Genomic DNA, 26,255 nt, shown 5'->3' with positions numbered 1-26,255 from the left:
TTAATCGATAAGGAAATCAATGAGGAAAAGCCATGATCTCATTGAAATGCAGAGAAGCTTTGATGGGCTGAATGACCTATTTCTGTTCTTATATCTTACGCTCTTATGGCCGAGAAAATAAAGCATAGGAATGAATGGGCTATTCTTGCTTTGGACTAATGGAGTACTGCGAAGGTCAGTATTTGGTCCCAGCTGTTCACAAACTGTATCAATGATTTGGAGGTGGGAACTGAACGTTATATTTCTAAATTTGCAAATGATGCAAAGCCAAGAATAGATGTATGCCATTAGAAAGATTTAAAGTGGGTTTAGAAGGATTTAAACATAGTCTGTGAATGGGCAAGAACATGGCAGATGGAAAATACTGGGGCAAAACGTGAAGCTATCCACTTTGGTAGGATCAACAGATGTGCAGAGTATTTCATAACGTAGAACATAGAACATTACAGCACAGTACAGGCCCTTTGGCCCTCGATGTTGTGCCGACCTGTCATACCGATCTGAAGCACATCTAACCTACACTATTCCATGTACATCCATATGCTTATCCAATGACAACTTAAATGTACCTAAAGTTGGCGAATCTACTATTGTTGCAGGCAAAGCATTCCATTCCCTTACTACTCTCTGAGTAAAGAAACCACCTCTGACATCTGTCCTATATCTTTCACCCCTCAATTTAAAGCTAATGGTAAGAGGTTGGAAAGTGTAGATGTACAAAGGGACCCAGGTGTCCTTATCAATTAGTCAATGAAGGTTAACATGCAGGTGCATTAAGCTATCAGGAAGCTTAATAGGATGTTAGCCTATATCACAAGAAGATTTAAGGACATGAGCAACAAAGTTTTGCTTAATTGTAAAGGAGCTTGGTTAGAAAGCACCTGAAGTACTGTGTTCAATTTTGGCCTCCTTACCTCAGGAAGGATATTATTGCCAGAAGGGAGAACAACAAAGGTTTACCAGACTTGTTCCTGGGTTAGCAGGACTCTCCCATGAAGAGAAACTGGGCAAACTTGGCTTGTATTATCTACAGTTTCAATGCAATGTCATTGCAACTTTGAAAACACTTAAAAGGATAGGCACGGTAGATGCCGCTAAGATACTTCCCTTGGTAGGTGAGTCTAGAACCCGGGAGGACAATTTAAAATAAGAGGTTTGTCACTTAGGTTTGAGATGAGGAGTAATTATTTTTGCTCAGAGAGTAGGAGCACAATTGAAAATAAGAGGTTTGCCACTTAGGTTCGAGATGAGGAATAAGTATTTTTGCTCAGAAAGTGAGACTTGTGGAATTCCCTGTCACAGAAGGCTGTAGAAGCTCAATCTTGGAGTTTGTTTCAGCTGTATATGAGTTTCTGATTACCAATGGCATACAGAGTTATGGGGATGGCTAATATAAGAGCCATTGAAATGTTTCATTAGTCATGGCCATCTTGAATGGTGAGTAGGCTCAATGGGCTGAATGGCCTGTTGCTGATCCAATGTTTGTATTAGTGGTTACTGAGTGGTTAATTTCCGCTGTTACTGTGTCATTTACCTAATTCTGGGACTATACCACATTCCTTAGCAGCCATTTTTTTTCACTAGAAGACCCAAGTGAAAGTTACACATATTTGTCAATAGTTGATAGCTCTTCACCCTGGTTTCAGCAATATGTTTATTCAATTACAATTCACAATATAGAAGATCTATTTTCTTAACAAGATAATCTGGCTAAATTAACCATTATTGTTTTCTAACACTGCATACTAATGACTTGTTTTAAAATGACCATTACTTTCCAATGAAAACTAAAACATTTTTCGCACTCATTTGTAATAAAATTTGCAATATTCATCAGAGCAACAGGGGAGTCATTACATTATTTACCCCGAGGAGATTAATCTTATTATCAGTTTGACTCAGCACCGTAATTATTGGATATGTGTTTTCATTTCAACAAATTATTGATGAAAACACTATCACACTATACTGGCTAATAAATATTGTATGAAAGAAACAAGATTATTAGCTTCATTAAAATCATTTTGGGACTGTACACTCCGTTAAATTACTTTTCTTCTTCCACTTGATACCCATTCTTTATGGAAGGAAGCACGTAACACACGATGGAAAAGGAGATAGTAAGAACTGCCGATGCTGGAGTCAGAGACAATACAGCATGGAGCAGGAGGAACACAGCAGGCCAGGCAGCATGAGAGGAGCAGGAAAGCTGATGTTTCAGTTTGGAACATTCAAAAGGAGCCTGTTTTTGTTTAATGCACAGAAGCTACTCCAACACAATTGGAAGAGTCAATCTGTGTGCTCTCCTTTTCTGTAAGGTGCTGTCTGGACTTTGTTCGTAAACTCTTGATTCATACCTCCTATTGGCACAATCTGTCACCACAAATCTGAATGGGCGATGCAGTTAGAGAGAAAAGGCACCACTTCATAGACAATTCGTAAAACAAATAAACTATGAGACTGCCTAATTCCCCTACTTTATAAAACTCAGATACAATATGTAAATGATTGAGAATCATAGAATCGCTACAGTGTGGAAGCAGGCCATTCGACCCATCAAGTGACACTCACCCTCTGAAGAGCATTCCACCAAGAACAACTCTACCTCCACCTTATCCCTGCACCTACACTTCCTATGGCTAACCCACCGAGCCTGCACATCCCTGGACACTATGGGCAATTTAGCATAGCCTATCCACCAAGCCTGCATTTGTTTGCACTGTGGAAGGAAAACACAGCACCCCAAGGGAACCCACACAGTCACCGGAGGCTATAATTGAACATGGGTCCCTGTGCTCTGAGGCAGTGGTGATAACCACTGAGTCACTGTGCTGCCTAACAAAGTAATCCACTCAGTCTGACAACATGTGATCTATGGGCTTTAATGCAAAATACCAATCATAATCTGTTCATTTTTATCCTGCAAATTTCTCATTTTGTAATGTGCTGTAATTATTTTTATACTGAAAGGCTCATCATTGTTCAATCCATTTATTATTTTAAGCTTTCTACTTATTTTAATGATAGTCTGAAACCATGCTTCGAATTCTAATTACCTTTGTTTTATATCATCACAACAACCTGGCACCTACCACAATGATATTTTAATAAACCATGAGCCATCTTTCTATATTCTACATGGTTTTGCACTCTTTACAAATATATGCCTTGACCCCAGCCCTCCCACCCCAGTATTTTTTTCACATAATCTTTCTGCACGGTCTATATTCCAATTCGAAGCTGCCATAAATGATCACGGTGACGCTTTCTTGGGAGATTGACGAATGCAATATTTAAAGGGGTATTTTATTACCAACAAACACGCTCTCCCACTCCCAACCCCTTCAACTAGGGTGGGTTTTGACTAATTTCCCACCTCTTCGAGTAGATCACATAGCTTTGAGCTGGGATGGAGAAGGTGTGTGTTGTGAAACAAGAGGTGCCATAACTTTGTGGCTGAGACTGGATGGGTTAGAAAATCCCTTCATGTCTGCCATTGTTTCCATTCTCGTAAAGAGTATTTATGCCTTGATCTGATATGCACTGCGCAGGTGAAATTTAATGGGAACCTCTAAAGTGGGTTTGGGTTTGGGGATTGGAGATTTTATTCACTTAGGTGATGCCGAAAGTGTCCCTATTTCCTGCCTGTCACTAGTTGTCTTTGCGAAGGTGGTGCTAAGCTTCATTCTTGAACCACTACAGTTCATGTGCTGTGTGTAGATCCATAATATCCTTAGGGAGAAAATAACTTAAATAATTAGGAGACTATAACACAACACTACCAATATAATAATCTCTATTTTTAATCTGATTTCTAACCATATTGACCGTTTATAAACATTTTTAAAAAATTTCTATACACATACGGTGCTCTCTTACTATGTCCAACAGTAAATATTGCTATTCCTCCTCCGTCCTCTTTTTATCATTCGTAAAAATATTATGATGCAATATACTGTTTTTTAATTATTCCAAATCTACTGCTTAGGAAGAAATTTTACTCTTTTGTGACATAGTTTGGTATTGGGCCCAAAATAGGTCACTACTTGTGCTCAAAGATAGGTAGGCCCAGCAGGTCTCCATCTCCCAGAAACCCTACTTAAAAGCCACCTGGATAGCACTTACTTTCCTGCACGCCAGGAGCATCCCTTAACCTCTGACCTTCAGCCCGAATGCATCCTTGGAGATATCTGATGCCAGAGAGAAAGTGCCCATTTGCTTTAGCAACACCTTCTTCATCGATCTCTTGCAGGCTGTAGGAGAGCGAGGAGATTTACTGTTTTGCAGGACGACAACTAGAAGTCATCCTGACTCATGAGGGGAGCCTGGGCTGAGGCTCAGGCAGAAGCCAGTGCCCATGGGAGGGCCACGAGAACCTAGCTCCAGTGTCATGAGAAGGTGAATGGTCTGTTGCGTTCTACCAGGGCAGGTTCCACTCAATGCTAACTCACAGGGACATGAAGCATTGTAAGGTTGTAGGAAAGTCTGAAGGGAAAAACGGGGTGGGGTGGATGGCTCCCATTATCGTCAAGAAACCATAGAATTCTGTCAGCGAAGGAGAAAGCCAGCTCTCCTGATCAGAAGCTTTTAAACTCCTCTTCTCACCATTCCTGGCATTTTACCAATGGCAGTAATCTCTGGTAATTCCCCTCCAAGCTCGGGACTTTGTAGGCTATGTGGAAATGGCTTTCCCAATGCTAATTCATCTCATCTTTCATGAAGTAGCTTAAATGGTTAGGCTGTGGACATCATCCTTTGGAACTCCTGCAGTGATGTCCTGGAGCTGAGATGACCACATGTCCACAACCAACTATTTTTGTATCAGGAATGACTCCAACCAGAGAAGTTTCCCCTAAATCCCAGTGATTCCAATTTTGCCAGGCCTGTTTGCTGCTACACTCAACTCAAATACAGCTTTGGTGTCAAGGGCTGTCGCTGTCATTTCACATCGAGAATTATACTCTTTTGTCATTTTGAACCAAGGCTGTAATGAGATCAAGAGCTGAGTGGCCCTGGCAGAACTCAAACTCGGCTTCAGTGAGCCGGGCATTGCTGAGCAGGTGCTGCTCAATAGCACATTGCTAACGCTTTCCAACACATCCCTGAAAATTATCCTAACCAAAGAGTGATTCAGAGGAAATTTCAGAAAGCTGACAGAATCGAATTATAAAGGCTTATGGTACGATTACTTCCTAATGTTTTCTGAATGCGAACTCTATGACCTGCAGAAGGATAAGGTCGCTGTGTGGATCTAAATTACTCCTTAACCAAAGAATCAACAAAAGAATGAACTTAGCTGTTTTGCTACTAGAGAAAAACCAATGTGACAGACTTCTTTTCAGAATTGGAACATAATGATTTGGACAAGATGACACAGAGAAATTACTACTTTTCAGGGATTAAAAAAAATGAAAAAAATATGATTTAATAATGAGTTTTGCAGTGTGTTGAGATTTTGTCAAATTAAGAAAGAGTGAAGATGATTCCATAGAAGGCATCCTTTTGAAATTCAGTAGATTGTACACAGGACTGCAGAAATTGTATGCAGCTGTTCCTCTGTCAGTGCTGATGTTTAAGTTGTTAGACTGTGCCAAAGTGTCAAGTTAGGCAGATTACTAGCTTGGATGGAGTAAAGCTTGTGGATAAATACGCTGCAGGAACAAACGTCAGAGGTACTGAAAAAACATTCTTGCAAAGCTTTCCTTTCCAGCTGTGCCCGTGATACAAATGGAGCAATTGACCAGAAAATAGAAGATACATTGCTTTTCAGTTGGTGGGACTATCGAGATTCTGGTCAGCCAGCTTTTATGCACCTAACACTTTCTACCTTCTCCCTATCCTGACTACCATGCAGACCTAATCTGCTCTGGAGTTAAAATTAAGCCATCTGTCAATCATGTGTGAATGTGAACATATTACTGACAAGTTTTTGAGAAAGACAAGCTTTTGTACTTCGAATTGGAAGACCTGAGCTCTACCTTAGAAATCTCAGCCTCTCAACACTGGATGCTGGCTTGATTTTCATGGTATCAAACATTTTTTTTCTACCCTGCTACCTTTGATGAATTCATATTGAAGTTTAAAAATGCTGTCGGGTCTTTTTGAATTATAGGCTCAGTGTGTTCTACAGCGCGAGAGGCTGACCAGTGAAAATGGTCACTGATCATGCGTCGATCTTGACTGGGGAGTAGTGTAAAATAGTTCATTGTAAATCAGCAAACACTTGAATAACAACACCTGTTACATGGTAAGATAGTGCTGAAGTGATGATATCACTGGACTCATAACCTAAAGATGCTGGCCAATATTCCTGGGGATAATGGTTCAAATCCCACCAGGGCAGCTGGTAGAATTTAATTTTTTTGAATAACAAGGCCCTCGCAGTTACAGTAATCACAACCACAATAACTGATTGCTGTCAAAACTCATCTGGTTCACTCCAACCTTCCCTCCACCACAAGGTCAGAAGTGAGGATCTTTGATGAAGCCTGCACAATGTTCAGCACCATTCATAACCCCTCAGATGCTGAAGCAGTCCTTGCATAAATGTAGCAAAATCTGGACAAAATGCAGGCTTACAGTGATGGTGACAAACAACATTCATCCCATACAACTCCTTGGCAATGACTGTCTCCGACAACGGAGAATCCAACTATTGCCTCTTGAAATTCAATAGCATTCCATCACTGAATTCCTCACTGTCAATATCCTGGAGATTACAATTGACCAGAAATGCATAAATGCATTGGCTATAATAGCAGGTTAGGGGTTAAGAACATTGCAGCAAGTAACTCACCTCCTGTCACCCCGAAGTCTGTTAACTAATTAGAAGATCCATGTCAGGACCATGATGGAATACTCCCCACTTGTCTGGATGAGTGCAACTCCAATAACGCTCAAGACACTTGGCACCATATTCACAAGCATCCACTCCCTCCACCACTGACTCTTCTTAACCCACAGACACTTCCATCTAGAAGGACAAGGGCAGCAAGTGAATGGCGACACCAACCTCTGCAAATCACTCATCACCCTGGCTTGTAAACATATCCACCTTTACTTCAGTATGGCTGGATCAAAATCCCCCAATTCCTTCCCTAATGGTTTTGTCGATCTACCTATAGCCAATGGACTGCAGCATATCAAGAAGATAGCTCACCACCACCTTCTCAAGGGCAATGAGAGGCAGTCAACAAATGCTGGGCCAAGACAGTGACACCCACATCCCGTGAATGAATTAAAACAATTGTTCAATGTTGAATCCTTTACTTCCAAGCAGCTAGTCATTCTCTACTACGTTAAATAGCAGCATTTCAGTCCTGGTGAGATAGAAACTAGGCATAAAGTCATCTTGTGGTTCAATGATAATGGGAACTGCAGATGCTGGAGAATCCGAGATAACAAAGTGTGGAGCTGGATGAACACAGCAGGCAGCTTTTGTGCTCCTGGGATGCTGCTTGGCCTGCTGTGTTCATCCAGCTCCACACTTTGTTATTGTGGTTCAATGGCTTTATCCCTACCTCTGAAGCAGGAGGTTAGGTTCAAATCCCTCTCACTCTGGAGTTCTGTAACATTTCTCAACAGGTTGATTCAAAGCTGCCTAGGATCCAGGCACACTTTTCTAGTCAAAATTTAACTTTAGCTCAGACACCACAAATTCCCAATATATAAAATACACACTCAAACCAGTGCTCACCCAGTTGCTTTTTTGTTTTTATTGTGAGAGACCCCGTCAAGTATCCAATTATCCATTTAATTCTGTCCATTTATTGACAACCCCCACTGAATCACCCATTTTGCTCACCCTATTATTTCTTAAATTGCATCTCATCTTCACTGATTCTCTTGTTCCATCTGGTATCCCTGCCAGACCTGATTAGATCAACAGGCATGTTAACAAGAGGCCAGCAGATAGGATCATGTTGAAAATTGCTACACAGTAGTCTTATTCTTCATGGGTTGTAGGGATGATCAGCTTTTTGGCCATACTGAATTGCTCTTTGGAAGGCTGTGATTGGTAGCCATCTTGGAGACAACAGTAGAATGCAACAGATTGGTGGGTCACTTCCTGTTCTGTGTCAGGATGGGTTAACCCATTTTGCTCTTAGGGATGAATTTACAGGAATTTGTACCTTTAATGCATGCTATGATGTTGTTTGACTTCAAGGAGAGCTAGGAGGTGCTGGTGATCTCATGCCTCTCCTGCCCCTGTGTTGCTACACGATAGAGCTTTTGAATGTGGAGGAATTACCAAAGAAGCTTTACAAGTTGCTGCAGGATGTCCTGATGATGGTATGCATTGCTACTGCTCTCCATTGGTGTTGTGGAGAGTGAATGCTCAGACTGGTGGACGGCACATCAACCACGTGGACAGCTTTCTCCTGGATAGTGTCAACATCCTGAGAGTCGTTGGAGTTGCACTCATCCAGGCAAAATATTTTTTTGATTCATTTACAGGATGAGGGCATCTCTGGTTAGGCAGCATTTATTGCCCAGAGGGCAGTTCAGAGTCAACCACATTGCTGTGGGTGTGGAGTCACATGTAGGCCAGACCAGGTAAGGATGACAGGTTCCTTCCCCAAAGGGCATTAGTGAACCAGATGGGTTTTTACTCAACAATCAACAATGGATTCATGGTCATCATTAGATTCTTAATTCCAGATATTTTATTGAATTCAGATAACACCACCTGCTGTGGTGGGATTCAAACCTGGGTCCCCAGAACGTTATCTAAGTCTCTGGATTAACAGCCCAGCAATAATATCTCTAGGCCATTGCCTCCCCCACTATGAAGAGTATTCTGGCATACTCATGACTTACTTCTACAGATAGGGGATAAACATTGAGGAATTAGAAGGTAAGTTACTCACTGTAGAATTCCGAAGCACTGACCTATCCTTGTAAGAGGAGTATGTGACAGATCCAGTTCAGTGTCAGGTTAATGGGCTAATGAGGGGAATTCAACCACGCTCATGCCACTCCACTCCACAGGGAGATGGTTAGATTCTCTCCTATTGGAGATGGTCAATGCTTGCTGCTTGTGTGATGCAAGTGTTACTGATCATTTGTCCCACCCTTAGGCTGAATTGTTGCCCAGGTTTTGCACCATGTGGACACAATCTGCTTCATTATCTGAGGAGTCGTGAATGGTGCAATCACTAATGAGCATTCCCACTTCTGACCTCATGGTGGAGAGAAGGTTTTTGCTGAATCAGCTGAAGATAGCTGGTCTTAGGACATACTCTGAGGAACTCCTGGAGCTGAGATGAAAGGCCTCCAACAAACCTCAACCATTCTTTTTTGAGCTGGGTGTGACTCCAGCCAATGCAAACTTTTCCCTGTGATTCTTATTGACTTCAGCTTTGCTACTACTATTGAACTTGCTTGAAGGAAACATTTTAAAATGTTTCTAAATGAGATTGAAAGGGCCTGATTATTAAAAAAAGCCACTTGACCCAGGCTTCAGTGTAAAAGGGATGAAGAAATGACTACTAATTCCCCAGGTCTATGGCTAGGAAATCTAGATGGAGCCAACATTTGAGTGAAACAATAAATCAAATGAGTTTTCTGCAATAAAATATCTACTCAGATGGTGATTGTTTTTCAATGCTTTGATTAAGGGGAAGTATTGAAATGCAGGTATGTTTCTCAGAACGTCTTCTAAGTAAAGCAGCTCTATGAAGTTGTACGAAGCTCGTTGCATTTATGGAACAGAACTTGTTCCAACTACTAAAATACAAGACAGCTGGCAATGGAAGAAAACAACCACTAAAGGCTTTGCTTTTATACAGTCTGAATCCAGGGACCTTAAGAGAGATGTCCAATCTTGTGTACAGTTACAGTTGGCTGAACAGGTTGATAATCAGCCAACAAATCCTTTCCACACTCCCGTGACAAAGTGGAAGTGATAGTCAGCCATGCTGAATGCAGGATGATACCCCTCAAAGTATAAATCACTGGCCAAAGAATCATTCTCTATCTTAAGGAGACAGATGCAAGAGCACAGTATGTCACTTTCTGCACTGGCGTTTCAGGATGGGTTTAGGGATAGAGTTCTGGGATTCTGCACCATCCTTGATTCTCACTAAAATGTTTATTTAGTATTTAATTGACTGCTGCTTCTCATTGAATCCCAACAGTATGGGAACAGTCCCTTCGGCCCAACAAGTCCACACTGACCCTCAGAGTATCCCACCCAGACCCATCAGGTGATTTAGCATGACTAATCCATCTACCTTGCCCATCTTTGGACTGTGGGAGGAAACCAGAGTATCCAGAGGAAACACATGCAGACATGGGGAGAATGTGCAAACTCCACACAGACAGACACCTGAGGATGGAAGTGAACCCAGGTCCATGATGCAGTGAGGCAGCGGAGCTAACCGCTGAGCGACCGTGTCACCTGTCTCTTCCAGACATGCCCACCTTGAAGAAATTCTGCTCCTCTCTCTGACAGAATTTCGGTTCCAATCTTTACTCTTGTCCGCCCTCATCAATTTTATTATCACTCCTGGTGTTTGACCAGGTATTTGCTAAAGCTCAACTCCACAGCCACATCATATTCCTCAGCGACTGCCTCCAGCTCAGACTTACCCCATGAGGATCCCAACTCAAATTTTATCCTTCGTGCTATGAATCCACCCAGAATCATAGGTATCTCTGCAATGTTCAACGTTCCACAGACAGCTGTTCCCGCCGCATCCTGAGATCCACACTCAGTGCCATGCATTGTCATTTGTACAGTCTTGACCTCTCTTTCTGCAGTAGCAACACATCACGCTGGCTCCAGGATGTACCACCTGCCAGTTCCATTTCATCCTCCAGCTCATTCAGCATGCTGACAAGAAACTTTTTCTTCTCCTCTCGGGCATCGAGGCATACAAAGTTCTGGGGAACGGTTGCCCAACTCTGATTTCTTTCCGCAGATGCTGCCAGATCTGCTGAGCTTTTCCGGCAACTTCTGTGTTTGTTGATGCTTACCAAGAATGTTTTTGACTTCAGAGGATGTTGGGAGGTAATCGTCGATGGATATGACTGATTACACATGAACAGACCTGTTGGCTATATTTAATTAATACGCCCCTGCCGTTTATACTGCAAGCATTCTGATATCAAGACAACGTGGTGTGAAGATTCTACAATCAACTAGGCCCAACTACCTTGCTTGCACGCCCAGAGTGAACAGAAACCTACCAGCTTCCTACAGGCCCGATCTTCTTGACCTTGAGGAAACCCAAAACTGAGGCTGTTATTAGATTTCTGAATGGACCTCTCAAATTTTAAATTCAACGTTGATCTTGCTCTTTGTGTGCCTTCTCTGCAGCCGTAACATTGTATTCTTTGCTCAGTTCTATTTCCTTCATGTGCTTTGTATGCTATGGGCTGAAAAAACAAAACTTTTCACTGTACCTAGGTACAGGTGACAATTATAAATCAAATCAAATCAAAAGAGAAAGTCCTGCTGCATGTGTTAGCTAGTGTAATGAAGATATTTTTAAGAAGCAGAATGGTATTTTCATTCTCAATTTCTCTCCTGCTACAAGTTGGAGCTTGCACATCAGGATCTGTAAAGGTTTTCTCACAATCTATATTGTTCATTTTGATTGCAGGAAACCTACGACATTCGGTTCATCTCCAAGCCATTCTCCCCACCCTGACTTAGAAGCATAGCATCATTCCCTTCCTGTCGATCCAAATCTTGAAACTCCCTCCTTAACAGCATCATGGGTCTGCTTCGTCAACATGGGCTGCAACAGTTCAAGAAGGCAGCTCACCACTACTTTCTCATGGACAATTTGTGATGGCCAACTTATTGGCTCAGCCAGCAACGCCCTCATTCTTTGAATGATTTTTTTTCAAGTAAACTTTTTTTTAACTGAAGTTTCCATCTGAACTCAACTCTGGTCACTTTAATTGACTGTAAATTGTACAACTCTGCTTCCTTTCATCCCTTATTTTTGCTTTTATATCTTCAGGAAATTTCTGAACTCAGAGGTGACGGTGCTACCAACTAAGCCTTGACTGAAAATACTTTGCCACTGCTATGATCGGCAGAGTGATAACTGCTAATATAATCCTGTCTAATTCTAAGGGACCCCATTTGCATTGTGCCTTCAAATCCCATCATATTGCCTCCACATAAAATGAATGTGGTAACTTGACAGCTGATCGAATTTTAATTAAATTGGTAGATGAGAAATAGAATTGAAAGCCAGGCAGTAATGGTGCCCTGAGATGAGTGATAATTGTCCGGAGAGTCAATGGACTCACGGCATTATCACTGGACTGTTACTCCAGAGTCTGGGGACCCAGGTTCAAATCCTGCCATAGCAGATGGTGGAATTTGAATTCAATAAATATCTGCAATGAAGGGTCTAATGATGATTGCCAATTGTTGTGGGGGAATCTATGTGGTTCACTAATACCCTCTAGGAAAGGACATCTGCCATCCTTACATGGCCTGGCCTACATGTGACTCCGGACCCACAGCAATATGGTTGACTCTTAACTACCCTCTGGGCAATTAGGGATTGGCAATAAACGCTGCCCGCCAGTGACACCTGCATCCTATGAATGAATAAAGGGGGGGGATGGTGAATAAAAGCCCATCTGGTTCACTAATATCCTTCAAGGAAGGAAGTCTGCCATCTTTATCTGGTCTGCCCTACATGTGACTCCAGAGCCAGACCAATGAGGTTATCTTTGCTGCCTTCTGAAATGGTCCAGCAAGCTACTCAATTCGGGAGTAATTTCAGATGGGCTTTAAGCACTAGCCTTGCCAGCAATGCGCACATCCCACAGAAACACAAAACAAAACCCTTTCCTCTCTTATCAAATGTCATCTGACTTACCAATTAGGTGTTTCCAGCATTTTCAGAATTTATTGCATATTTATGTTGTAATTAGCAAGTCAGAGGCTGAGTGCTTCCAACATGTTTCACTCAGTTATCATTATCCTCATCAGTGCAATTTATGTTTGAAGCACTTGATAAGAAAAATATCTTTGTGACGAATAGACAGGGTGGTTAAGAAAGCATTTAGCACACTTGCTTTCATTGCTCAGATCCTTGAGTATAGGAGTTGGGAATGTCATGCTGAGGTTATACAGGATGTTAGTAAGGCTTCTTCTGAAGTACTGTGTGCAGTTCTGGTCACCGTGTTATAGGAAGGATCTTATTAAACTGAAGAGGGTTCAGAAAGATTTAGCAGGATCTTGCCAGGAACGGAGGGTTAGAGTTGCCGTAAAAGGCTGGACAGGCTGGGACTTTTTCCACCTTAGTGTCGGAGCTTGTGAGGTGGCCTTATTGAGGATTATAAAATAATGAGGGGGATAGGTAAGGTGAATAGCAAACATTTTTTCTCTAAAGTGGGAGTGTTCAAAACTAGGAGTAGTTTTTAAGGTGGTAGGAGAAAGATTTAGAATGGACATGAGGGACATCAGTTTTTACACAGAGAGTAGTTAGTGTGTGGGCTGGACTGCCAGAGGACGTATTGAATGCAGGTAAAGTTAGAATGTTTACAAGACATTTGGGTACATTTATGAATAGGGAAGGTTTGGAGGGATATGCGCCAAGTACAGGCAAGTGGGACTAATTTAGTTTGGAAGTTTGGTCACCCGGGACTAGTTGGACCGAAGGGTCAGTTTCCATGATGAGTGTCCCTATCTACATGCAAAATGTTTGCCTTGATGAGCAGCCAATAGAATGCTAAGAACATGAGAACATGAGCAGACCCTTCACCATCCTCAAGCCTCTTTTGTCATTCACTTAGCTAATGTCTCGTCTGTACTTTACCTCCATTTAGCTGCTTCAGTTTCATATCACTCAATAAAAATCTATCATTCTAAAGGTTTGAAGTTGTCAATTGATTCCAATTTCAACAACTTTTATTTTGAGGGAGAATCCTGCTACCTTTTGTGCTTCAAGCACCTCCTGGCTTCCTGTCTGAATGGCCTGGCTTGAGTTTTGACAGTGTGTCCCTTATTCTACCGCATTCCCCACCCGCCAGCAGAAATAACTTTGCCTCTCATCTTTTTAGATACTTGAATCATTTTCAACAAGGCAATTAAATCATCAATTAATTCCCTAGATAGTTCTTGAGGGAATACAAGCCCTGACTTGGGGCCCTGTTGTGACACAATGGTAAGGACGCTACCTCTGGCCCGAGAGGCCTGAATTCAAGTCCCACCTGCTCCAGAGGTATGTAATGACATCTCTGAAAGGGTTGGTTAGAAAAAAATAGGCAGTTTTAAAAAAAAATTTACAAGTCACGCCCGCACAGACTGCCTACATATTTGAAACAAGTGAGAAGGTCTTACTACATTTGCCTGGGCTGCAGTGCTGATACCTTGACATTTCTGAAGATCTGCTTGTATAATTCTTTGAAGATCCCACTTAATGACCTTAATGTCTGTTTGGGAAGATCAAAGGCCAGATAAGGTAGAAGCCCCAGGAGAATAGATGAATAGATAAGGAATGAAAAAGAGAAGGACTGAACACATGATTTTCCACCTCTTCATCCCCAGCACTCCTCCTCTAACAGGGTCATTTTCATTGGGCACCACCTCTTCACCTAAATGAAAAGACCAACAGGCTCTGTTTGCCTCAACAGGACTCAAAGAAATCCAAAAGGTTGGTCAAACATGATTTCTTTTTACAAAATCATATGACCTCTTCCTTAGCACCTTAAAATCATCCATAACTTTTTTTAAAAAGAGCTTCTAACACTTTCTTTTGCGAGGTATTAAGCTAATTAGCCAATAGTTTCCAGCTTTCTGCCTCCCTCTATTTTTTTGAATAAAGGAGTTATATTTGCAATCTTCCAACTAATAGAACCTTCACTGAGTTAAGGGTGGTTTGGAAAATTAAAATCAATGAATCAATATGCCTCACTGACCAAAAACAGAAATTGCCAAAAAAATTACAGGGAGGATGTTGTGAAACTTGAAAGGGCTCATAAAAGATTTACGAGGATGTTGCTGGGGTTGGAGGGTTTGAGCTGTAGGGAGACGCTGAGTAGGTTGTGGTTATTTTCCTTGGAATGTGAGATTCCAGACCCACAGCAACGTGGTTGACTCTTAAGCACCCTCTGGGCAATTAGGAATGGGCAATAGCTGCTGCGGAGCCAGCAATGCCCTCATCCCGTGAATGAATAAAAAAAGGTGAGAGGGGATAGATTTAGAAGGGACCTAAGGAGGAACTTTTTCATGCAGAGGGTGGTGCGTGTATGGAATGAGCTGTCAGAAGAAGTGGTGGAGGCTGGTATGATTACAGCATTTAAAAGGCATCTGGATGGGTATATGAATAGGAAGGGTTTAGAGGGCTATGGCCCAAATTCTGGCAAATGGGACAAGATTAACCTGGGATATCTGGTCGGCATGGATGAGTTGGACCAAAAGGTTTGTTTCCATGCTATACAGCTCTATGACTCTAAACTCAGCAGATTGGGTTAATCAGATAATAGGAGCTGCAGATGCTAGAGAATCTGAGTTAACAAGGTGTAGAGCTGGATGAACACAAGGGTCTCGGGCCAAAACATCAGCTTTCCTGCTCCTCTGATACTGCTTGACCCGCTGTGTACATCCAGCTCTACACCTTGTTATCTCAGATTGGGTTAATGTTTCTGACCCTTTCTCAGAATATGTTGCCAACTGGAAACCCAAAGATGAAATCCATCAGAAACTAGTGATTCAGTATGACGTCTCAAATCCTTGACAGTGAAGATAGCATGTAGGCAATGAGTGGGTGCTGGGGGGGTGGTGAGGTCTGTTCTTGTTTGATGCTCTTTCTCACAACTTCACCCAACTGCCAGAACTTGAAGATGGTCTATCATCCAAACTGCTTCCACACCCATGGGCTCTGAACTCATTCGCACAACAGTGGCACGATTCGCCTTTTTTCACTCATGTCACTCCACCCATCCCCCACCCCTCAGACAAGATCTAAACTTCCAGGGTACATTTTCCTGCCTTGGCTTTGCAGAGATAGAATAAGTCTTGACTGCACTCCCAACCCAGAGGTGAAAATTTAAGGCACTATGTGTGAATTGGGAAGATTACTTGAGCCTATATTGAATCCCACTCTGGCCCCTAGGAAGTTGATGTAGTGCTTGTGTTCATGTCACGTGGAAATAAGATAATGACTAACTAAAGTTGTCTCACTATGGCACACACACTTGCAATATACAGAGGAGTTTTGGGAAGATTTGTAGCTCAGGTTGAGGTTCTGGATGTGATTTTGCTCGCTGAGCTGAAAGGTTAGTTTTCAGATGTTTCGTCACCATTCTAGGCAACATCATCAGTGAGCCTCCGACGAAGCGCTGGTGTTATGTCCCGCTTTCTATTTATCTGGTTAGGTTTCCTTGGATTGGTGATGTCATTTCCTGCATTGGTGATGTCATTTCCTGTTCTTTTTCTCAGGGGATGGTAGATTGGCTCCAAATCAATGTGTTTGTTGATGGAGTTCCGGTTGGAATGCCATGCTTCTAGGAATTCTCATGCGTGTCTCTGTTTGGCTTGTCCTAGGATGGATGCGTTGTCCCAATCAAAGTGGTGTCCTTCCTCATCTGTATGTAAGGATACGAGTGATAGTGGGTCATGTCGTTTTGTGGCTAATTGATGTTCATGTATCCTGGTGGCTAGCTTTCTGCCTGTTTGCCCAATGTAGTGTTTGTCACAGTTCTTGCAAGGTATTTTGTAGATAACATTCGTTTTGCTTGTTGTCTGTATAGGGTCTTTTAAGTTCATTAGCTGCTGTTTTAGTGTGTTGGTGGGTTTGTGGGCTACCCTGATGCCAAGAGGTCCGAGTAGTCTGGCAGTCATTTCGGAAATGTCTTTGATGTAGGGGAGAGTGGTTAAGGTATCTGAGCCCGTTTTGTCTGTTTGTTTGGGTTTATTGCTGAGGAATCGGCGGACTGTGTTCAGAGGGTACCCATTCTTTTTGAATACGCTGTATAGGTGATTTTCCTCTGCTCTGCGTAGTTCCTCTGTGCTGCAGTGTGTGGTGGCCCGTTGGAATAATGTTCTAATGCAGCTTCGTTTGTGGGTGTTGACGCTGGTAGAGCGAACAGCCAATGGGGAACTTCAAACCAGCATCTACAGGAAAACAACACATACGGACCAAATACTGAACTACAGGAGCAACCATCCCGACACCCACAAACGAAGCTGCGTTAGAACATTATTCCAACGAGCCACCACACACTGCAGCACAGAGGAACTACGAACAGCAGAAGAAAATCACCTATACAGCGTATTCAAAAAGAATGGGTACCCTATGAACACAGTCCGCCGATTCCTCAGCAATAAACCCAAACAAACAGACAAAACGGGCTCAGAAACCATAACCACTCTCCCCTACATCAAAGACATTTCCAAAATGACTGCCAGACTACTCGGACCCCTTGGCATCAGGGTAGCCCACAAACCCACCAACACACTAAAACAGCAGCTAATGAACTTAAAAGACCCTATACAGACAACAAGCAAAACGAACGTTATCTAGAAAATACCTTGCAAGAACTGTGACAAACACTACATTGGACAAACAGGCAGAAAGCTAGCCACCAGGATACATGAACATCAACTAGCCACAAAACGACATGACCCACTATCACTCATATCCTTACATACAGATGAGGAAGGACACCACTTTGATTGGGACAACACACCCATCCTAGGGCAAGCCAAACAGAGACACGCACGAGAATTCCTAGAAGCATGGCATTCCAACCAGAGCTCCATCAACAAACGCATTGATTTGGAGCCAATCTACCATCCCCCGAGAAAAAGAACAGGAAATGACATCACCAACACAGGAAATGACATCACCAACCCAAGGAAACCTAACCAGATAAATAGAAAGCGGGACATAACATCAGCGCTTCGTCGGAGGTTCACTGATGATGTTACCTAGAATGGTGACAAAATGTCTGAAAACTAACCTTCCAGCTCAGCGAGCAAACTCACATCCATATACAGAGGAATCCCTTTTCCAAATGTGCAATACCCATGTTCAACATTAAGAGCGATAATGTTGTTTAAGAGCCATCTCAAGAGCAGTGGGGAGTGGAGTGAATCTGGCCCTGCCAATGATGCCCATATTTTCATATCCTTGAAAAAAAAGAGGACCAGCTTCACGCCCTGGGCTCATGACCTTATGGGACAGATTGCCTGCCTGATACTCAACCCACCCACCGGAAATCAAATTGAGCCGATTCTGTATGGAAGCAGCAATACCCTCCTCCAGAGCATGGTTCAAGCTGTAAAGTTGAAAATTACCCCCGAACCTTTCCTCGAGGATAAACTCTGATTCAAATTTCTTTTAGCTATTACAGGTTTTTATTTTTCTTGCTGTTTGAAGCCAGGGATTTAGAATCTATCCTTCAAACGTTCTTTTTGATCTGCAATTTGATGATTAAGACAAAATTGCTGACTTCAGCAAGGAACTAATTTGCAAAGAATTACATTTTAAAAATGTGCTGTTAACTTTGCTCACACTGAGGACCTTCAAGAAAAGTTGGAAATATTTTTCCTTTGGGAAATTTGACAGCATGTGATCTATTGCTTGGCCTGATTGGATTCACTGAGACGCATATACTAAGGCTGTATCACTCTGCTGCCACAGCTAATCAACCATCACAAAATCAGTCTGAGTGAGATCTAAGTGATGGATAAAATTGCACCTACACTCTCACCTGCTATAATTTCAGTGTTCAAGCAATAGTTCTGGATTTTTTCTAATCTTCTCACAAGTTCAAACAAGGTAAAGGGTATTATTCAGAACTGGAATGGCTGTTTGAGAAATTAGGAAATTTCTGATCAGCTGCTATGGATATGTAATCAAAACAGCTTCCAACTATATTGCACTTTCAATATGGTGGTAGTCCTCACAAAGTTGAGGTTGCATCCCTAGAAAACACTACTTTAAATTAAATGACTTTAAGTGAATCATAATTTCCCATAGGAATAAATATTAAGATCAGATTTAGGTTCCTTCAGACATTTCATTTCCCAGAAAGGCTAACTGAATACTGTGCCATTAGTGTGCAGCATTATGCATGCTAAACTGAAATAACTTACCAAATGAAATAAATCACTGAATATAACCAAAACACTGACTACATGCAAATTAGATACCATTGACCAGTCTTTTAAGCACACTTGAAGTGCTGTGTACTGTTCTAATTGCCCTGTTACAGGAAGAATGTTATTAAATTGGTAAGGATGTGGAAAAGATTTACAAGGATGTTGCTGGCTCCAGAGGGCTTGAATTATAGGGAGAGGCCAGATAAGCTGGGAATTCTTTCCCTGGAGTGTAAGAGGTTGAGCGGTAACCTTATAGAGTTTATATAATCATGAGGGGGATAAGGTGAATAACAAAGGCCTTTCCCCCTAGGATAGGGGAACTCAAACCTAGAGGGCATAAGTTTAAGGTGAGGAGGGGAAAGATTTAATAGGGACCTGAGGGGCAACTTTTTCACACAGAGCGTGAAAGGAGAAATCGGAGGGGAGTGCTGGTGTAGCACGGTGGCTCTGTGGTTAGCACTGCAGCCTCACAGCACCAGGGACCTGGGTTCAATTCCAGCCTCAGGCAACTGTCTGTGTGGAGTTTGCACATTCTCCCTGTGTCTGTGTGGGTTTCCTCCAGGCGCTCCAGTTTCCTCCCACAGTCCAAAGATGTGCAGGCTAGGTGGATTGGTTGTGCTAATTTTTTTTTCTTTACTCAGAGAGTAGTAAGGGAATGGAACGCTTTGCCTGCAACGGTAGTAGATTCGCCAACTTTGGGTACATTTAAGTTGTCATTGGACAAGCATATGGACGTACATGGAATAGTGTAGGTTAGATGGGCTTGAGATCGGTATGACAGGTCGGCACAACATCGAGGGCCGAAGGGCCTGTACTGTGCTGTAATGTTCTATGTTCTAAATTGCCTGTAATGTTCAGGGGTATGTGGGTTATGAGGGGATGGGTCTGGGTGGGATGCTCCAAGGGTCAGTGCAAACTTGTTGGGCCAAAGGGTCTGTTCCCACACAGTAGGGATTCCATGAGGGTGTACTGATATGATACAAGCTGCCAGAAGTAGCAGATGCAGGTAAAGTTACAACATTTAAAATGTGTTTGGACAGGGACATGAATAGGAAAGGTTTCGAGGGATATAGGCCAAATGCTGGTGAATGGGACTTGTGTAGTTTGGGAATATGGATAGCTTGGACTATTGGGACCAAAGGGTCTGTTTCCATGCTCTATGACTTTGCAACATAGATTTTAATGGCTTCTGTCTTTCTTCTTATCTCTCTCACTCTGCCTTCTCCTCTCCATCCCTGTCCTTTCAAATGTGCATCTTTTACACTGCCCCTTCCCTCATTTCTGCCTCTATGTCAATTTTTCCAAGGTACTCCGCAGTAGTCTTGTCAAACAAAATTTATCACTGATGCATCCAAGGAGATGATAAAGGGTTAGAAGGAGAGAAGAGGACAAACGAAAGAAATGGATTCCAAGGAGTGTCTTACAGGAAGAGAGTGGTTGAGAAGCAGACAGATTTATGAATTTCAGAGCTTAGGACTGGTCTGTTGAAGACATAATTAAGTATGTGATTTCTATAAAGTAGCAAAGATCAAAGAAATGTAAAAAGTATTATCAGTATAACTACTGTTGACATCAACCACAGAAAAAAAGACCAAATGTTTGGTCAGAGATCTATGTTTTAGGGAGTGAGAAAGGCGAAGGTTTAGGGTTGAAATTCCAGAACATTGTGTCCATGCCCAGAAAACGTAGACACCACTGACTGGAGCAATTAAGATCAGAATGTTAAAATATGCTCAAAGAGGAGAAGTGCAGAAGTTTCATATGCCTGGAGGAATTTACAAAGATAGGAAAAATGAGGGCAGGGAGGGAATTGGGGGAAAAAAGAGGGATTTTAAGATTGAGTGATAGTTGAACAGGGTGTTAGCGTAATTTAACAAGCCCGGAGGTGCTGACTGAATGAGGCTTGTGGCAAGTCTCGCGAAATGCAGGAGAATTCAGGATGAGCAATTGTTTATGAATACTGGAAGATCAGAGGCCAAGCAGGTGACCACTGGCATAGGCATGTTTATAGGGAACTAAAGCATGGATGAGAGTTCCAACAACAGATGAACTGAGAGTCGGAATTTGGTTGGTTTTATAGAAGTGGGGCTAGGCAATCTTGGTGGTTGAGTGGATGTTTGGTCAGAAGGTCGCCTTGGGGTCAAACGCAACACCAAGATTGCAAACAGTCTGCAGTCAGCAGTGATGGAAACCAATTGTCAAGCAAGGATTTACAAGAGCCCAGGATCTAGGGATCTTGGAGGATTCCAGTGTCACTGAAGATCAAAAAAAATGGAGGAGACCAGCACATGAAATGATCTGAACACAAGGAAAAGAATTTTAAAGCTGCAGAGTGCACAAACCAGAAACCAATGTAATTCAGTGACACAGGAAATAAATAGATCTTGAGCAGTATCCTATCCCCTTTCCCCATTATGAGTGCTAAAGGATGGTGTGCTTGTTTTTGGAGAGGCGTTCTGACCGTTGAGCCCTGTGGAACTTCATCCCTGAGTTCCTGTCTACCTAATGCCTATACTACAAGTCAAGAAGGTACAAAAGAATTGCACAACACTGAGACTGCGGCCTGCTAATGAGGACATGAAAGATTCACTTGAAAGGTTTTCGTGCAATTGCAAAATGTCAATAAACAAAAACACCCAGTAACCTCCATGATATCAAGACTGGCTCCTCACTCATTTCATTTGATGCCTGTGGAACCGTCCTGTTGTGACTTGGCTTCTCCCTTTCTGTTGTAGGCTGGTTGTCAGGCATTTTGGTATGTTCAGGTACATGACAAAGTGCTACTTAAATATATGTTCTATGCTTTTCTACTTTTGAAAAACTGATTATTAGATTTGATCGTGAGACAATAAGAAAGAGGAGCAGAAGTACACCATACTGCCCTTGAGCATGCAATAAGGTCAAGGTTGATCTTGGTCATGACCTCACTGTTTGCCATTGTTCTCAACTTCCTCAAGGTTCAAAACAAAAGGCTAATCCCAGCTTTTCTCAGTAACTCATGTCCACACTCTCAAGGCAGAGCATTCCAAAGATTGACAGCCAGCTAACTACATTCTCTGTGCACAAACCTCTGGGTTCTACATTCAAAGAAGATCAGAAGTCATGCAGAGGAGGTTTGATAATGTGCTCGATGGGTCTCTCAGTAGCACCAGCTCTAAACCTTACAGAGAATGTTGTTCACAACTCTCTGAGGTAAGAAGTTCTGAATTATCTCTGCCTTAAATGATAAGCAGCGCATTCAGCCTCTACTCAATCAAGCCTTTTTGGAAATCTATGCTTCAAATAAATCATCTCACTGAGATGTACAGCACAGAAACAGGCCTTTTAGTCGAAATTGTCTGTGTTAACTAGATATCCCAAACTAATGTAGCCCCATTTGCCAGCATTTGGTCTGTATCTTCTGAACCCTAGTGAGTATAGAACCAGCCTGCTTAATTTCTCCTCATAAATAAGCACTTCCTCACCAGAATCCACACTTTGAACCTACATATACCTCCATTGCAGAATGCTCATAACCCCAAATCAGAGACTTTATACAATATTGTCCATCGATTTCAATCACAATTCATGGATAAGCACCAGTTAGATTAGATTCCCAACAGTGTGGAAACAGGACCTTCGGCCCAACAAGTTCACACCGCCCCTTGAAGCATCCCACCCAGACCCATTCCCCTATAACCCATACTACGGTCAATTTAGCATGGCCGATCCACCGATCCTGCCCATCTTTGGACTGTGGGAGGAAACCCATGCAGACACGGGGAGAATGTGTAAACTCTGCTCAGACAGTTGCCCGAGGCTGGAATTGAACCCGGGTCCCTGGTGCTGTGTTGCTGCAGTGCTAATCACTGAGCCATCGTGCGGCCCCAAGCTGACACCTCCAACTCATAGCAAGTGAAACATATGGTGAAGTCACGGTAAGCCCATTCTCACATTAGAGGGAGATGTCTAGTGATGAGTTTCATCTGAGGGTCACCATGCATCGATGAGCAGCAAGGCTGGAAAGCCAAAGCTTGCAAGGCAACCTCAGCTGGGTACAGGAATTGAACCCACACGACTGACATCACTAACCAGCTCTCCAGCCGATTTACCTCCATAGCAAGTACAGCTCAGGTTACTGCAGGCTCACAGACTGTAATGTTCCCATAGCTAGCTTAATGTGTCTATGCTTTCCCAAGGTGTAATTGTTAGCCTCAGAGACTATTGTAAGTACTTGGTTGTCCAGGAGTGCTGAATGTTTTCCAAGTTTCAGCATGTCTGTGTCACTAACCTTGAAGACAAGCTCGATTTTGAAGTACAAAGGTCTTTTCCTCTATATAAAGAGCTGCTGGTGAAACTTCAGTGAAGAAGTACATGTTGAGAAATTTCCACAGCCTAGCGATCACTGAATGTCAATAGAAACATCACCCGAGAAAATTCTCGAAATTAGACTTAACTTCTCACAACCAGTGTTCACTGTCCAATAGGAACAATGAAAATGTTTACTTATTCTGGTCAGAGGTTTATCTGGACAAACTTGCCCTTGTGTAGCAAAGAAAATTGATGTCATCTCCCTCAAGAGGGAATTTGAAGAGCTGGTGGTTATTTTGTATGTTTTGTGTGATGGTGAACTCTTAGACAGGCTTCAAATGAAAGCCAAAAGAACTGCAGATGCTGTAAATTGGAATCAAAAATGAGAAGTTGCTGGAAAGGCTCAGCAGGTCTGGCCGCGTCTGAGGAAAGATATCAGAGTTAACGTTCTGAGGAAGGGTCACTGGACCCAAAAAGTTAACTTTCATTTCTCTTCGCAGCTGCTGCCAGACCAGCTGAGCCTTTCCAGCAACTTCTGTTTTTGTTTCAGACTTGAAATAAAATTTCTTAAAACAAACAGTGTATCTTTCTTCACACCAGAACAATCCTTTGTGCACATATCTCCGGGTTCATTGCACATTCAATGTTCAAAGTAAGTCAGAACTCATACAGAGGAAACTTGATAATGTGCCCGCTGAGTCTCACAGTAGCTCCAGCTGTAAAGCTTAGAGGGAATGTAACAGCTGTTAGAATATGCTTCAGGTATGTGACAGGCAAATTCCAAGGCAATAAGCCTGCTATGCAGATTGAAACAAAATCTCTCAGATGCTGGAAATTTGCAATAAAAACAAAGTGCTGGAGAAACTCAGCAGGTCTAGCAGCACCTGAGGAGAGAGAAACAGTTAACATTTTGGGTCCGATATGGAAGTCCATACAGTTTCGAAAAAGAGCCAAACTGAACTCAAAATGTTAACCCTCTCCCCAGATGTGGCCAGACCCATTGAGTTTCTCCAACACTTGCTGTTTTTATTTAACCAACCATGCCAGTTTGTTTATCTGTAACTGGTAGCTTCTGGGAGTATCAGCTGGTTACCAGTTCATCTTGTGTGATTCAGGAAGGAGTTGCTGAGGGTCATGCCTGAATTAACAGCCCCAAAAAAATCCTGTGTTGCTGTGCCCACTTTGCAACAAGTGCCAATGAACAGCCTGTCACTGCAGCTGGCACAGATTCTGAGCTGGAAGTGCATCGGGCATCATGTTGCCAGTGGGCAATAAAAGAGGTACGTGGGACAGCAGACCCTTCACTGATTTCAAATAATGACTCTAAAACCTGCATGATCATAGAATCCCTGCAGCGTGGAAGCGGGCCACTGGACCCATCGAGCCCACACTGATCCCCTGGAGATCATCCCACCCAAACCCACCCCTACCCTGTCCCTATAATCATGTAACCCTGCTAATTCACCTAACCTACCCATCACTGAACACTATGGGCAGTTTAGCCTGGCCAATCCACCTACCCTGCACATGCTTGGACTGTGGGACGAAACCCACGCAGACACAGCGAGAATGTGCAAACTCTGCACAGACAGCTGCCCGAGGGTAGAATTGAACCCGTGAACCTGGTACTGTGAGGCTGCAGTGCTAACCACTGTTGTGTCACCTTGCTGTGCCAAGCTAGGTTGGCTGATGTTGCCACTGAGATGTGTTTTGTGTGTGCTGCCTATCAGAATTTAAAGGGATGGAACACAAAGCTAAACCATTTTAAAAATTCTTTCATGGGATGTGAGTGTCCCTGGCTAGGCCAGTACTTATAGCTCGCCCTTAATAACCCAGAGGGCAGTTGAGAGTCAACCACATTTCCATAGGTCTGTACTTCCTTCCTTCTAAAGGACATTGGTGTACCCCTGAATATTGTTAGACTCTTATTTCCAGATTCTTATTGAATTCAACTACATTGGGAATCAAACTCAGGTCCCTGGACCTTACCTGGGTCAACAATCTAGAGATAAAACCACTAAGCCATCGAGTCCTACCATTATTACTGAATGATGAGCCGGGGGATAGCAGCAAAGCGCCCTCTTTCAGTTCGTAGGCCCCTGTGTTGCAGCTTACCTTATCCAAGTGTTAGCTGGAATGCTCAACAAATCATGACAATTGAGAATATTTTCTGCTTGTAGTAGCAGTTTCAGCAAATGTTAGGATTGCTGGGGTAACCCAGCCTGTAAAACATGATCAGCATGTAGCTTAATCCTTTGTGATTCAATTGTTATTTAAATGCAGAAAGAATAGCCACATCAGCAACTTTATTGACCGCAGCGGCGCTCGTAGAGCTGCCTGGTTCTTGAGATATCAGAACAGGCTCACTAACTGGGTCTGTTTAAAATACATCCTGGCGCTAAATCCTTCAGCAGAGTGGTTTTCTCATAGATTTACCAAAACATAAGAATGAGAAGCAGGTAATTCAGTTCCTTCAGCCTGCTCTATTATTTGATTTGATTTACTATTGTCTCATGTTCTGGGCTGGCATGGTGGCTCAGTGATTAGCACTGCTGCCTCACAGTGCCAGGGACCCGGGTTTGATTCCACCCTCAGGCAATTGTTTGTGTGGAGTTTGTACATTTTCCCTGTGACTGCATGGGATTTCTCAGTTTCCTCCCTCCATCCAAAGATGTGCAGGCCTGGTGGATTGGCCATGTTAAGTTGCCTGTAGTGTCCAGGGGTGTGCAGATTAGTTGGGCTATAGGGGGATAGGTCTGGGTGGGATGATCCAAGGGTTAATGTGGACTTGTTGCGCTGAAGGGCCTGTTTCCACACTGTAGGGATTTTATGTACCTAGCTACAGTGAAAAGTTACTTTTTGCAGATAGATCATAACCATA

This window comes from Stegostoma tigrinum, chromosome 23 (assembly GCF_030684315.1).
Source record: "Stegostoma tigrinum isolate sSteTig4 chromosome 23, sSteTig4.hap1, whole genome shotgun sequence".
NCBI classification, from domain to species: domain Eukaryota; kingdom Metazoa; phylum Chordata; class Chondrichthyes; order Orectolobiformes; family Stegostomatidae; genus Stegostoma; species Stegostoma tigrinum.
The sequence above is the reverse complement of the archived record's forward strand: the minus strand, read 5'-3'. Positions refer to the sequence as shown.